The sequence below is a fragment of the Diabrotica undecimpunctata genome, unplaced genomic scaffold (assembly GCF_040954645.1).
Source record: "Diabrotica undecimpunctata isolate CICGRU unplaced genomic scaffold, icDiaUnde3 ctg00000627.1, whole genome shotgun sequence".
Taxonomy (NCBI): Eukaryota; Metazoa; Arthropoda; class Insecta; order Coleoptera; family Chrysomelidae; genus Diabrotica; species Diabrotica undecimpunctata.
The window spans coordinates 333,942-351,508 of NW_027311924.1; positions in this window are offsets into that span (position 1 = coordinate 333,942).

The window sequence follows — 17,567 nt, forward strand, 5'->3', positions numbered from 1 at the left end:
AGGAACGCTTATGCTCTGCTCAAGTTTTTGCTCATGTAGGTTTGGATTTTGGTGGTCCCTTTCTAATAAAGGCCTCTAAACTTCGTAAAAGTCCCTTGATAAAGTCATACATAGCTCTATTTGTCTGTATATCCACACGTGCGGTTCATATAGAATTAGTCAGTGGGCTTACAACAGAAGCGTTTCTTCTTACTCTCAAGCGCTTTATCAGTCGAAGAGGTCTCCCTCAGACTATATTCTCTGATAATGCGACAAACTTTCTTGGGGCTAAAAATCAGTTATTCGAACTCTACAATTTCTTGAAAAATAAGGAAACTAACTCTTCTATTCAGGCATTTTTAGCCTCCTCTCAAATTCGGTGGAAAACAATACCACCTCGATCTCCTCATCATGGAGGACTTTGAAAGAGCGCTAAACATCATATCTATAGATTGTTGGGCAATCTCAAAATTACATTCGAGGAATTTAGTACCGTGCTTACCAAAATTGAAGCCGTACTTAATTCTCGGCCCATTTGTGCCCTCTCTAATGATCCCTCCGATTTTACATATCTTACCCCTGGTCACTTCCTAATTAAAAGATCTCTCACCTCGCTACCCGACCAGGAGTATACATCTATCCCGGAAAATAGACTTAACATCTGGCAAAATCTCTCTAAGCTCCAGCAACTTTTTTGGAAAAAGTGGTCGACTGATTATCTGAATCGACTTCAAAATCGTCCCAAATGGTTTCTCCCATTCAAAAATTTAGAACCCAATGACCTTGTGTTAGTTAAAGAAGATAATCTCCCTCCTCTCTACTGGTCATTGGCACGAGTGATGGATGTCTTTCCGGGTAAAGATGGCAGAGTGAGAATTGCATCTGTTAAAACTAAGGATGGTATTTTCAAACGCACGATAACAAAATTGTGTCCCCTTCCTGGTGAAGGATTATGCTAATGTTATTAGGTTTAGTACTTTTACTCATATGTTGTTTGTATACTATTACTCATATTGGTTTTTTTTATGTACTCTTTTCTTTTTAATGCTTTTTATAATGTTAAAGTTAGTGCTTCAACTGGGGGCAGTATGTTGTAAAAACAACCTGTGTAATATTGTAATCGTAGTATAGTTATTTTATCAAATTGTGCGCTCGGGTCGTCAGCTATCGTGTTAACGTGTGTGCGACTGATTCCCATAAACCCTCTCTTCCCCGCTTTATATAACTTAGGACTAGGACAGACCGTGCCAATTTGCCTCTCGGCAAGTGAAGGCCGGGTGTTGTGTGTGATCCCGAAAAGTGCGTGGTGCGTAAGTGATAAATGCGCTTGTAAACCCGGTGTTTTGTGTTAAAACGTATATAGTTGGTCTCTCTCAATTTTATCATTTCATGTATATCTGTTACTGCCTCCCCGCACTCACTGTAAAGCTAATATTTGTATAACTCTTTATGTAACTATCAGAATTGCGATAATTGTCAATGTTTGAACCAGCCCTTAAGTCTATTGTGTAAATAAATCGAAGGAAAATACATTTTAATTGTTTTATTGCTTCAGTGGTCCTTAATAAATATTTTGAAGCAATTAGGTGTTCAAATACGCCTCTCTTAAATGTGGATAGTTTGCCAACAAAGTTTACCCTTTCCACCAGCAAATTTGGAAATTATGGACATAGTAGCTCACTGGAGAGGGAGCTCTCATGACTCCAGAATATTTAATGAGTGTAGTTTAAAACGTAGGTGTGAGCAATCTGAGTTCAAAGGCAGATTATTAGGAGATTCAGGCTATGCCTGCACATCTTATTTATTTACTCCTGTCTTAAATCCACAAACAGAAAGGGAAGAACTCTACAACAGGGCACATATAAGAACCCGCAACTCAGTCGAACGGTGTTTTGGTGTGTGGAAACAAAGATTTAGATGTTTATAACATGGGTTTACCACCAAATTAGAAAACACAAAATTATATATTGTAGCATTGGCAATACTTCACAATATTGCCATTTACAAAGTTGATACGGTTGATGATATTGAACAATCAGGAAATGATGGTATGCCAGAAATACCTGCAATAAATAATACAATAAGAGGGAATACAGCTCGAGCTGCGTTTATTAACGAAAATTTTTAAAAACAAAATTTATTTAATAAAATATTTTACAATTCATTATGTTTATTAGTATTTTTTATATTTTCCCTTTGTAATAAAATATTTTTTAAAGTTTCCTCCTGAACTTTTATTTTGAGGCTCTGTTCTTTTTGAACCATGCTATGCTCTCTTGCCATAATTCTCATGCATCTCTTATGTTCAATTTCTAGAAATTTCATATATTTCTTGTGCTCTTTTTCTTTTAGTTCTCTTGAAAATTGAACCATACTTGCCACATATTCTTGATCCTGCAAATTATAATAATACACTTCTCAACAATTGAAGTGGATATTATGAAAATGTGTATTTTAGCAGTCAGCTACTTCACAAAAACAAATAGCAGTCAGCTACTTCATTGATTTAATGAAAATGTTTCCCTTTATATTTCTAAAGCTTCATCAGTTCACTGCAAAAAGGGAGTATGTATTACACAATGGTAGGTTTATTTCTTAGCCTTTGTCATATTTTTTTGTAGTGAACTGATGAAGTCTTAGAAATATAAAGCAAAACATTTTTATTAAATCAATGAAGTAGCTGTCTTCTATTTTTTTTTGCCAAATAAAATGACTGAATAAGCCTTTGCATTCCCTAGCTGAATACTTTTGGAATACATACTGTTAATTAAAATTTTCCAAAGGTGCTGTTTTTTATACCTACATACCTTCTTACTAATTTTGCGTTCCACATTTTTTAAATTTTTCCTAATGGGAGTGGAGATGCATGGTATGTCCTTTCCTTTTAATGTGCTTGCCCCTTCATTAACATAATAAAATAATAATATGTGTTACACAAACAAAACTTAATTATAATTAAATGAAAATTTTTAAACTATTCTGCAAAGATGGTCATTAACTCATTATTTAGCTCTGGCACATTAAATCAACTAACCTGTTTCATTTCTTCAATCTCCACCTGTTCACTCTCCACCTCTGTAAATTCTTCACTCTCCATTGGTAACAATATATCATTCTCAAATATCTAATAAAAGATTTTTTCATTAATCATATACCATAATTAAAAAATTTAAATCTTTGATAAATCTACTGACCTTTAATTGGGTGTCCACTTCTTCACTAGTACTTGGTTCCATTTCATAGTTTGATAATTGTATTATCTGTGAAAAACAAAATTTAATGTAATGTATATAATAATAACTATTATATGAAAACTCACAGGGCCATCAGAATCATATACATTATGATCTCTCAACAATTCTGCAGGATTCATGATGTCCTTAATCTCCATCACTATCTCATCTGGAATTGTGAGTCCCTGTCCACCTCCTGTCTTTTTCTGTTCTTGAGTATAGTCGCTGTACACCTTGCGGGCATTCATTTTCATATGTTTCCATTGGGTCTGCAATTGTCTTAAATCCCTAGGTCTGCTATTTACTCCATTGAACCTAAACAAAAAAAAAACAAAGTTGGGGAATTGTTAATTAAACAAATTGAATAAATAAATATGAAACGCCAGGTGCAGAGGAACGATTTAATGATGATTTTAAAAGAATAAGGAACAGGATTGAAGGATGCAATGGTGTTTTGAAAAACAGGTTTCGATGTTTACTTAACCATAGAGTTCTTCACTATCAGCCTCAAAAAGCAGCCAAAATAACAATGGCTTGTTGTGTGCTACACAATATTTGCATACATTATAGAATTCTCGAGCCTGACAGAGATGATGAATTCTTGAATGCAGATGTTGGAATAATACAAGAAAACCCAGCTGCAGGAGCAGTGAATAATTTTGCGGCTCAGAATGATTTGGAAGCTGGAAGACTACTACGGCAATTAATTATTGATAATCATTATAATTAATATTTTTAAAAAAATGTGATTTTTTTGCATTTATACCCATTATAAGTACATTTTAATTATAATTTTTGTATATTAGAAAATTCAATATATAAATATGCTAAAATAAAATATGTTTTATAGATATTTTAATCCTTTTCTTGAGGTCTTCTTTTTAACTGGCCAACATTCAGTGCCATACATCATAACTGGTCTTACAGCTGTCTTGTAAAACACACAACATACCACTCGCTTCTTTACATTTCATCCTCCATCTATTTTTCTATTGCTTTGCAGTGTTGACCACAAATACCTAAAATTATTGGTTTTTGAAACCATTTCACTACATATATTCTGTCTTTGACCTACTCAGTTTTAAACCTTTTCCCTTGAGAGCTTGTCTCCACTTCTCAAGTCGCTGCTGTACTTCCCACTCAGTATTTCCTTTCAGCACTACATCAAACACCACGGAATGTCACCTTGAAGGTCTCCAGTGATCTGGTCTAAAACCAATGAAAATATATTATACAGGTTTAACACTGAGCCCTACTTCTAAATTTGTCAGTCTCTCCAACACTAGTTGTCACTCCTTCATACATGCCTTTCATAAGTTTTACTTACTCTATATTTTCTGTTCACCTCCTTTGGTGTTTAGTTCTTCGTATAAGTTGCTATACACTTCTGCTTTTTCCTTGTTCTCAAATTTCTTTCCTGCAGTTTTTCCACAGGAACCTCTCTAATAATATTTGCCATATTTCATCATAAAATAATCTATCTAGGATCGATTACCGCCACTTATTAATTAATTAATTAACTGTAATTAGTTAGCTTTCTCTCTTTTAAAAGAATGTGTTTACAATAGCCATATCTAGTGCTATTGCCAGTTCAAGCATATCACCTCCAGCATCATTTCTACTTCCAAACCCTAGTCCACTGTGAACCCCTTCACTTTTCTCCTGACCAATGTGTGCATTAAAATCACCTCCAGGTATTACTCTCTCTTCCGCTGGTAAGTCTGGAACTATATCCCTAATTGATCATAAAATGCATTTTTTTTCATCATCACCCAAATCTACTTAAGGAACATACACACTACATTCAGCATTTCCTTATTCACAACAAATTTACAGACATTATTTGGTAACTCGTTCTTACAACTTCTACTACTTTTTCTTTCATTTCGCTATCAGCAATTATGCCAACTCCATTTCTAGTGCTGCTTTTCCCTACACAGTTTGTAACCCTCATCCAACTCCTTCACTCTCTCACCTTTCTACTTTGTCTCTTGAATACAAGCAATGTATACCCTTCTTCTCTTAAGTGCATCCACTAAGTCCATACTTTTGCCTGTTAGGCGTCCTACATTACAACACCCTATCCTAATTTTACTAACCTGCAATGGTGTTCCCCCTGAACTTAAGGTAAGCAATACAATGATAAACAAATAAATGGTCATAGACTGAAGGTAGGTAGGTAATAAAATAGTAAAACAATAAATAAATTATGTATTTACATTTTTAGGTCCACCATACATTTTGAAATCTTTCCGACCGTAGGTGAGCCCTTAATTTTAACCCATCTATAAAATTTTTGTTTTTGTAGTAGGCTGCTTCGATATCATTTTTTTGCTTCATGGAAGCTAGATGTTTCTGACTTAAGGCCAGTGAAGTTTGTAGCCGAGAAGTCTTCGACATTTTTCTAGGTGGTTGAGGTCTACCTTTTCCTTTTTTTTGAATTGGATATTCCAACGTGCAGTTATGTTCCTGAAGGGCCTGTAATAATAAAAAATATGTTACAAACTCTCAACGCCCATTATTTAGTTGATTTGACTATTACCCCATTGTTTTTCTCTTCAGTTTCGGTCACAATCTTTTGATCTACTTTTTCCTGGAAATAAATTAATAATAGGTACTTTACTCTAAATAATTTTAAAGAGAAAAAGTTATCTTTTCACTATCCATCTCGGCAATATCATATATAACATCCTCAAGAGGAGTTTCTGAAGAAGGCAAGCTCTAAAACATATTTGAACAAAAAATTAGTTTTAAAATATCATTTTACAGTAATGACTAATTTTGAGGAAACCCCAATTTTACTAGAATATATAATACAACGAAACATTTAGTATAAGGTGGAAAGCAGCACGGAATGTTTCATCAAATTTTATTTTATTAATATGTATTAAATATACTGGTTCAATTTTGAGCAGCTACTAAACCAGTTCAGTGAATTAAAATTAAATGTCTGTAGTAAGAACAGGCTTCAATTGAATTTGAGTTTTACCATAACAAAATTTGTACCTAGCAGAGCACAGTTATAAAAAGTACTTACTTGTTCTTCAAAAGAAAATTCTAATGGGGTTTCTTCAACACCAATCCCTTCAGTCTGCATAGGGCTAATTATACTTAAAACCTCAGTTTCTGTGTTACTGAGACTGCTGGAACATGCTGGGCCTCTTCTCGTCATATTCTTGTAACGTTTTATGGCAGCATTTTTTGCCTTTGCATTTTTTTTTCATATCTTGCCATGTTTGAAAAAAAAAAAGAAATAAGCTGCTGATTTCAATAATCGTACTTGTCACGATTGCATTTTATTATATAAAAAAACTTACTTTTCTCCATTTTTTCCAATCTTTTGATTGACCATTTGGGACACTATTTAAGTTAGTGGTAATTTCTTCCCAAAGTTGTTGGGCTTTTTTGTATGTAAAAGTTGCAGTAAATTGCCCCCTACGCAACTCTTCATGTTGCTCCATGTAACTAATTAGTAATTTCTTTTGTGCCTCACACATTTTTTAATAAATAACTAAGTCCTTAAAAGTATGGTTTAAAATAACAATAAGGAGAATCGACAAGACAAAAGACAATACACTGTTGTGACACAACTAATGCAACTAACCTAATAGCAAAAACTTTTCTTGTTCATTTCGTTTTATCGTGAATATGCATCGAGTTAGAATCTATGGAGAGGGCATCACGTGACTAAAAACGACCTCACTTCGGCCATATTGTTTTGCCACTTTTGACAGATCGTATATGTTTATTTACTTTTGTTATTTTTCGAATATTTTTAGTTTTATAATACTTTTATAGAAACTGTAATAATATATTGTGATAGTGTATAATAATGGTTTCTTGTTCTCAACGTAGTTGCAGTGGCAGAAGCAATATTAATAAAAAATCTTCAGGAATAACGTTCTACAGGTTAGTATACAAATATGTAAACAAAGGAATGGCCCGTACTTCAGAGAATAAATTAAGAGTATTTGACTGTATTAGTTTATCTTTATGTATAATATATCGTGTTTTTTGTGTTTACCGCGGGATAAATAAATCATAGTTTATTAAAAATGTATTGCACTTTGTAGATTATGATTAAATCTCCTGAATAACTATTCATATTTTTATAGTAGTTTTAATATTATTGAGTCCGGCCATGATCCCACCGCCATATTGGTTTCACAGTTAGCCACGCCTACCTACGCCGTTTTTAATACACACGTTAATATGCTTATAGCTTCTCCATAGATTCTAACTCGATGTGAATATGGTTGTGGCTAGGCCTACAATAGGTACATTTGAACTAAATAATAGGTCAAAGTTACTCGTTCGCTTTGGCAACGCTGGGTAAAATGTAGTAGACTCGCTGAATCATAGAGAATTGGGTTTTTTGGCACCATGTGAGCGATGACCGAGAGAGTACTCACACTGATGAGTTGTCGTGCACGAGCACTCTCACGAGTTACAGAATTCGGCCCCAGGAGGAGTAAACTAAAAAGACAGATTCACACCCAAGAAAGTTACTAGAAAAGTCACCAAATACATCTTCTTTTTTGGTTGCTTATCTCGGCCTTGCGGTAATCCGGTACTCAGTATTGGACAACCACACATCGATTCTAACCTAATTTTGTTTGTTTATGTTTGAATAATAATTTTTTCCAATTCACTTCCAATATATATTATTTAGTTTTTCTAATTACAATAAAAAAAAGTTAGACTGTTATGAAGAAGTTGAAGAATTTTTAGAGTTTATTTATCACATTGTAGAAGAAAATCGTCTGGAACGAGTCTGAAAAATGGGCAATGGTCTATATGGGATTGCCCATTTTTCAAATGTACAGTTAATAGATATTTTCATTATGCAGGCTCCATTAAATGAATTGTAGCTCTTTCTGGTCATAGAAGGGAGATTATGGATATTGTTGTTGAACTTAAAAACTTTCTCTCTTATACACTGATTGTAATACAATCATAGAAGCCATCCCCCACTGGCATGTTTAGAATCAGTGTATGTATATATGTATGTATAATCACTGTATGTATATATGTATATTTTTAGGTAATGATCAAGGAAATAGATACAATAGTGCACATATAAGAACAAGAAATATTGTATTGTAGAAAAGCTATTTTGGAACCTGAAAAAGACAGTTTCCTTGTTTTCAACAAGGTCTACAATCCAAATTAAATACATCTCTTGCAATAATATGTGCTACAGCATTACCTTACAATCTGGGTTTAAGGGAAAATAATGATGGTGATGATGATTTTGTAGAAAATGTTGATGTGTTGGTAAATAGAAATGTTAATGATGTGGAACAATGGTTAAATTCTAGGAGACATTTTATTCAACAATTTTTTTGCATGAGAATGAGAATACTATTGAATATCATACTAAATGTTTTTTTTTCTATTATTTCTCAAAATGTGATCATAATCATTGGCTTGACAACCTTTTTTGTTTGGGTTTTGGTCTCTTCAGGAATACTTATTTCTCAATTCCAATCTATTTCAATGACTTATTCTAAGTATTTGTTACTTACCTATATCTAATCTTTGGTCTTCCTCGTGTTATATGTCCATCTGACATTTGTTTATTTTGGAAAGTATTTTATCTTTCCTCATATTATGTGGTCCTATTTTGATGAATGTTAATTTAACCCATTATGACCCGAGTTTTTTTTGTAATGTATGTATTAATGAAACTAATATATGTTTATTAAAAATGTATAATAATAGACAAATTAACAATTTTTTAATCTAAAAATCTATTAACTAACAAAAAACATGTGTTACATAAATGTAATGCTAGGTCATTATAGTATTGTAGCTAAAATAAAATATATTCTTAAGAAACACAACGAAATTTGTATTAAAACTAGAATGTCCTCATATGAAAAATATAATTATTGCAGTCAATACACATGCGGACATCACATTTGCTATACATTGTTCGAATACTACTGCTACACCCCTATCCTTCACAGCAACATATTTTGTTGTTAGATATAGTTATTAAAAGGTGATTGTTTCCATCGCACCTTAGGTTGTCTGATATTCTATTAAGCGAGACACTAAATTTCAAAGAACCGGGTCTTCCACCATGCATTTGTATATTTGTTAAGATATGACTAAGCAATACATCTTCTGAAATCATGGAAAGACAAAGAGTGTTGTGTCTGAAAAACTAAAATTGGAATTAAATGCTATTCCTAAGATTTACCCCAATCTTCCGGCATATACTTATGTCTATTCCTAAACCTATAGACAGAAGTGATCCATGTGAAAGACAACATCACTTTGATAAAGAGAACCACAAATTGGAACAACTGGAAAAAGACTTTCTCAAACAAGATTTAATAGACTCGTTTGATAACTTTATTAACAAATGCAGCATGAAGATTACTTTAAATGAGTGGAATTAAAAAGTGACGAATGACAGTGTATATTTTTATTTTTTAAACATTCAAGAATGTAGTGACTCATATGACATTGGTCTAAAGATATTAAGTAGTGTTAAAATTTCTAAAAATTTAAAAGTTACTGTATATATAGTGTACTGTATGTATAGGTGAAAATTTGTTCAAATGGTCAAGTATTAACTTTATCCCTTTAGCCCCTCTGGTGGGTCATTTCGGTACTAATTAAAATTTAGTGGAAAATTCAAAATATTTTATTATTTTCCAATGGAATAATCTCACATATCGTGAGTGATGTGACAATACCTATCTGCTTTTTCACAAGTTTTGTAGGGAGACGAAAAACTTTATTAGTCACCTCCTGTTTTCATATGATATTTTTTGACTTGTTTTGTAGTAAAGTCATAGAATTTACTACAAAACAAGTCAAAACTTACATATAAAAACAGGAGGTGACCCTAAAAAAGGTTTTGCGTCTCTCCTAGAAAACTCATGAAAAAGCAAATAGAGATATTGCCAAATCATTGACTATATAATATTATTAAAATAAAATATCATAACTTACTAAGCTTGTAAGAAATACTCATAAATTATTTGCAACAAGACAAACTGGAAATGTGAGTATATTAATAATATTCTCAAGTTGCAAAATATATAAGTTTTTATTATTTCTTCTGTCAAATGTGGTTATAAGGAAAAGGACATATAAAAAAATTATACAATTTTTTTTTTCTAAATATATGTGTATTAATTTGCTGTTTCTGATAAAATAGATATAAAATATATTTATTACATTGGTATAATATACTTTGATCATTTAATAATAAAATTCTATAACTGAATAACATATCATGAATTTACATAGCTCATGATTTTTATTTATTTAACATCCCATTTATTTACAACTTTTAAAGCAAATTAGTGAGATGAGGTTGCAAGAAGCAGAAATACAGCGAGAAGAAATGGAAGATAAAAGAGAGAAAGATAATATCCTAACAGAGGAAAAAGTCATCAAAGCAATACAAAAACTGAAAGAAAACAAAGCTCCTGGATTAAACGTAGGCTAGTAAAACTGATATGGAGGCAGGTGAAACTACCTGAATACTGGAACGTAGGCATAATTGTACCTATACACAAGAAAGGGAACTAAACAGTTTGTGATAACTAGAGATGCATTACCCTGCTAAATGTGACCTACATTCTTTACAATCGACTGTCGCGATATTGTGAAAGCATAATAGGAAAATATTAGTGTGGGTTTCAGGAAAATATCCATCAAATATTCCTTTTAAGACAAGCTTTAGAAAAAACATATGATTATGGAATTGATACTTATCATTTGTATGTATATTTTAGATGTGCCTAGGAAAATGTAGACAGAAACGCTATACAAAGCCATGGTAGAATTTAATATCCCAATACACTTATTGAGGTTGGTGAAAGCAACCCTCTCAACAGTTGAGTGTAAGGTTAGAGTGCAGAACGGAATATCAAGAACTTTCCAGACACAAATAGGTCTTTGACAGAGAGATAGCCTATCATGCCATGTATTCAAGATTGTTCTTAGTGAAAGCTATTAAAGAATCTGGAATAACAACAAGAGTGACGATTATTAATGGGAGTGTACAAATACTAGCATATGCAGACGACCTTGATATCATAACAAGAAGAAGGGTGGACCTGGTTCAATCGTTCACAGCATTGGAAACAGCAGCAGAAAGAAAGAGACTACATGTTAACACTAATAGATATATGATATACATGAAGAGTAGTAGATATACTACCTATTTCCTGGCACATCCCCTAAATTGCAACCCCTAAAATCGCAACCCCTGGTTGCAAATGCCAAACGGCTTAACGTAGGATGACGTACGAGGGCTCGTTGGAAAGGAGATGAAAAATGGGGTTGAATGCAGTATGTGCCGTGCGCATCGGAGCATGCCAAAAGGTCATTACGTCATATCTTTGTTTCTATTGGTCCGATCGGGGCGTACGGGGGCTCGTTGGAACGGGGAGAAGGCAGGGAGACAAAAAACAAAGATGGCGGCGTTGCCAAATGGGCGCTAAAACGTATCTTCGTTGCTATTGGTCTGATGTTGACGTATGAGGTGTCAAAGCGTTGGATGTCACGTGACATTCGACGCAGGACGTGACATGTATGTGACATTTGTCACAGAACGTGAAATGACATTCGACGCAGGACGTGACATTCAACACAGAACGTAAAATGTCACGTGACATTCGACGCGGGACGTGACATTCGACACAGAACGTGAAATGTCGCGTGAAATGACGTGACATTCGACGTAGGACGTGACATTTGACGCACGTCCTGCGTCGAATGTCACGTGACATCCAACGCTTTGACACCTCATACGTCAACATCAGACCAATAGCAAGGAAGATACGTTTTAGCGCCCATTTGGCAACGCCGCCATCTTTGTTTTTTGTCTCCCTGCCTTCTCCCTGTTCCAACGAGCCCTCGTACACCCCGATCGGACCAATAGAAACAAAGATATGACGTAATGACCTTTTGGTATGCTCCGATGAGCACGGCACATACTGCATTCAACCCCATTTTTCATCTCCTTTCCAACGAGCCCTCGTACGTCATCCTACGTTAAGCCGTTTGGCATTTGCAACCGGGGGTTGCGATTTTAGGGGTTGCAATTTAGGGGATGTGCCAGGAAATAGGTAGCATATCTACTAAGAGTATATGAAGGTCACAAATAATAATCAAGTAAAAAAACCTGAAGATCTAATGGTTGGAAAATATACTTTCGAAGGAGTAAGGGAGTTCATATATCTAGGCTCACAAATAAACCACTGTTATTTTATCATAGAAAAATTAATCTTGTGAGACTTGAAATACTAATTAATATTTTGTTGGGAAATAAGCCACAATAAAGTTAAAAATAAGTTTATTTACGTTTCAATTTCCACTTCGGAAATCGTTCTCAAAATACAAATTTTGTTTTTGTTACTTAGTGAAAAAAATTCTTCTAATAATTTAATTTTATCTGACTCAATCATATTGACAATTCAGACCCATATTATACATTTTAGAGTAGAAGACTTTTAAAATGATATTGCCAATATTGGTAAGTTGCGTTCCTGGGACGACTTTACTTGTAAGATAGTTCATTCGATTACATGAAATCAACTTTAAATATTTTTTTGGCGCCAATTGATTTATACTGTCTGCATATGTTCTTTTTGGTGTCTTTCCTTTTAATATTTTGTTAATATTTGCACACCAAGTAAAAATATGAAAAGAACATAAAAATTCAGCAAACAATTGCAACATATTGGGATTCGTACAATTAAAGACATAACAAAATTCCAATTGAGTTGTTAATTGATATACTAAATTAAATTTAATATCTTTAATTGTACAAATCTGAGGTATTATTACGATTAAAATCTGTATTGATTTAATGACTAACTGATTATATGAAGAGTTTGGATATAATAATGCATAACAGCAATATGCTCTTGCATCAATAAATCTAGATTCTGCTATATGTACTCAGATCTTCTTTTTTTCCAACTAGGTCTGCCCTGCATATTTTACATCTTTTGATTTGTTTTAATAATTTTTTTGCTACATATCCAGATATATATGTTAATTTACCTTTTTCAATGTCATTTAAATTTGGAAAATTGTTTATTTGATTTAGAATTATTATATTTTTAGCATCACTAACTGGTTCACGAGTTTTTGTTAAAAAAGCTTTCAAATTTGACAATGAAGTTGAATGCTGAAGTTGAAGTTGAATGTGATGCTTCATAATTTATTTATTATCAATGATTTAAAAGAATTTACAAAAGAATAGCAGGATGGATTGATATTCCCAATACCATGAGACCTAATGGATCCAAAGAAGTTCTCTAGAGGATCTTGATTTAAATTTCTTATTGCTAAAAATTTAAATCCATCTTTATTCAATTTGTTCCACAAATATTTTAGAGCTTTGATAGTGTGAATCCAGTTCTTTACAGAAGGAGGTTGACCATTACTATTTATAAATTTGAATGTTTCAAATACTTTTATTGCTTCTGTCCAAAAATGTTCATGTTCCGATCTATTAGTAACGGCTACTCTTAGTCCTTTTCCCCCTTCCGGTAACACTTTTGCTCCATTCACACTGTCAAAAACTTTGTCCATAAATAAAATAAACTCTGCAGTGTGAAGAGCTTCCTTTGGCATATCAGAACCTAAAATAGACAAGTACAAAATTAACACGTTTTTACAGAGTATAACAAGAATGAATGTTTTATTAATGTTTATAAAAAGAATGTTGCAAACACCATTTATTAACCAGTGGTCTTATAATAAAAAAATAATTCTAATGCACTAACCTATAGTGTTCTAAAAATATTTTCTTTTTAATACAATATTGAAAATGCATAAAATGTGCAAAACAAAAAAAAGAAAATTGATATTTTCAAAAACAATTGTTAAATACGATTATTGTTTGCTTCCTGAAAAATTTTAAAATTGACGCTTACACAGGGAGCTATTCAAATAATCTTTTAAAAATAATTCAGACCATATGTTACTGGAAATGTAAGATTTAAGGATATATTTTATTATGCGAAAATGGTTGCGTTTCGATTTAATTTGAGCTTCTTACCACTCCCTGACACGTGTTTCTGGGTCTTCCCGTCATCAGAGAGAGCTTGTAAGAAAACTCAAACTAAACCAAAACGCACCGGCTACTCGGCAATTATAGACAAAATAATTACCAGAGTATGCTACTAGAGACATCTAGTGATGAAAGATGAAGTTAAATGTGTCGATAGCAATTAAAGTAAATTGTATACTCACGCTTAATCAAGCCATTAAGAGCGATGCTGGGAATATTTATATTCCACTAAGCATCAACAATTTACCCATATAAATTACTATCTTTCTTGTACTCATTGCGTCGAGTAAGGACGATAAATATGCGAAAATGGTTGCGTTTCGATTTAATTTGAGCTTCTTACCACTCCCTGACACGTGTTTCTGGGTCTTCCCGTCATCAGAGAGAGCTTGTAAGAAAACTCAAACTAAACCAAAACGCACCGGCTACTCGGCAATTATAGACAAAATAATTACCAGAGTATGCTACTAGAGACATCTAGTGATGAAAGATGAAGTTAAATGTGTCGATAGCAATTAAAGTAAATTGTATACTCACGCTTAATCAAGCCATTAAGAGCGATGCTGGGAATATTTATATTCCACTAAGCATCAACAATTTACCCATATAAATTACTATCTTTCTTGTACTCATTGCGTCGAGTAAGGACGATAAATATGCGAAAATGGTTGCGTTTCGATTTAATTTGAGCTTCTTACCACTCCCTGACACGTGTTTCTGGGTCTTCCCGTCATCAGAGAGAGCTTGTAAGAAAACTCAAACTAAACCAAAACGCACCGGCTACTCGACAATTATAGACAAAATAATTACCAGAGTATGCTACTAGAGACATCTAGTGATGAAAGATGAAGTTAAATGTGTCGATAGCAATTAAAGTAAATTGTATACTCACGCTTAATCAAGCCATTAAGAGCGATGCTGGGAATATTTATATTCCACTAAGCATCAACAATTTACCCATATAAATTACTATCTTTCTTGTACTCATTGCGTCGAGTAAGGACGATAAATATGCGAAAATGGTTGCGTTTCGATTTAATTTGAGCTTCTTACCACTCCCTGACACGTGTTTCTGGGTCTTCCCGTCATCAGAGAGAGCTTGTAAGAAAACTCAAACTAAACCAAAACGCACCGGCTACTCGGCAATTATAGACAAAATAATTACCAGAGTATGCTACTAGAGACATCTAGTGATGAAAGATGAAGTTAAATGTGTCGATAGCAATTAAAGTAAATTGTATACTCACGCTTAATCAAGCCATTAAGAGCGATGCTGGGAATATTTATATTCCACTAAGCATCAACAATTTACCCATATAAATTACTATCTTTCTTGTACTCATTGCGTCGAGTAAGGACGATAAATATGCGAAAATGGTTGCGTTTCGATTTAATTTGAGCTTCTTACCACTCCCTGACACGTGTTTCTGGGTCTTCCCGTCATCAGAGAGAGCTTGTAAGAAAACTCAAACTAAACCAAAACGCACCGGCTACTCGACAATTATAGACAAAATAATTACCAGAGTATGCTACTAGAGACATCTAGTAATGAAAGATGAAGTTAAATATGTCGATAGCAATTAAAGCAAATTGTATACTCACGCTTAATCAAGCCATTAAGAGCGATGCTGGGAATATTTATATTCCACTAAGCATCAACAATTTACCCATATAAATTACTATTTTTCTTGTACTCATTGCGTCGAGTAAGGACGATAAATATGCGAAAATGGTTGCGTTTCGATTTAAATTGGCTTCACTCTTAATGGCTTGATTAAGCGTGAGTATACAATTTACTTTAATTGCTATCGACACATTTAACTTCATATATTTTAGTGTAAATTATCTTTTAATACCTAATTTTTTCGTTAAGTGACTTGCTTTTACTAGTAGTATATACTTACTGTGTGTTGCTAACATCTTCATTGCTGCAGCAACTCTTCCACTGAATATTTGTGCTGCTAATGAAACTTTAATTTTTTTTTTAATTTTTTACATGCGCTTCAATGAGTTTATTGCACATTTTGTAATCATTATCATGATTCTCCATTGTATATAATTTTGTGATATGATCCCAACTGGCTATTTGGTGACCATATATCCATGAGAAAGAAACATTGTACTTAAAAAAGTTGTTCCTTATACATTTCAACATATGTGAAGGATCAAAAATAGGTACTACCTCTTGTTCATTTATTTCGAATCCAAATGATTTCTTATCTTTTTTGTCTGCAACATATTTTTGTTCTGTCTGTCTATATAGCTCTTTAATAGCAGCACAATTCGGTCCTCCTTGATCACACACAGTTGCCATCACTTTTAAATTAATTTCTTGGGCTTTTGGCCATTTCATCAAATATTATTGTACAGTATTTATCAATATCCTGCATATTATCTACACTCCCCTTCAATAAATCAAAAAATGTTTGATTTATTCCAGTGGTAAAGGGTATTCTTCTTAATAACTGGACAAGAGTCCGTCTAGATGGTAATGCAAATACTTTTCGCAGTACTCTATATGCTTTTGGACTTTGTTTCAAAACCGATAAGGCAAAAATTTTATCGTCTAATGTAAAGCTTCTTCCTTTTGGTGAAAGTTTTTGTAATGTCAATTGACTTTATAGAATGAAATTATATGATGTTGAATTTACATTCTGAAAACCAGGAAAATTTGCTAGGTTTTTTGCCATCTTTATTTGTTTCTTTGTCATTACCAATTCTTTATTTAAGCGTTTAGCAATTATTCTTGTACGCTGGGCTATTTTATATAGTTTTTTATATCTAGGTGTTAGGTCTAGTTTTTTGCTGCCAATGCATCTTAACAGATTTATTCTTGAATGTAAATCTAAAACAATAACAATGATAAATTAATACAAGTTTTTAAATTGCAATAAGGAAGGGGAATTCAGGATAAAAAAAGAGGAAAACAGATATAAAAAAATAATAGGAGATTTTAAGAATAGGATAGACTAATGCCCGTATTTATAGTTGAGTCTCAAGAACTCATCAAATCACAAGACCAACCTTGAATAAAATTTGTGTTTAGTTTACACACAAATTTTATTCAAGGTCAGTCGTGAGACTTGACTAGGTCTTGAGACATGACTAAAAATATGGGCATTAGACTGTAAATTGAAATAAAAGACGAAAAAGCCTAAAAATCGCTAACCTTTTCTACTTTTTGGTGTATGACAAGGTGTGAAAACAACACCAGAAACAGGTGTCTGGCATAACATTGGTTCCTCTTCATCCACAATCATCTCAGTAGCAGAGGTTGTGGGTTCTACACAATAAATATTTTA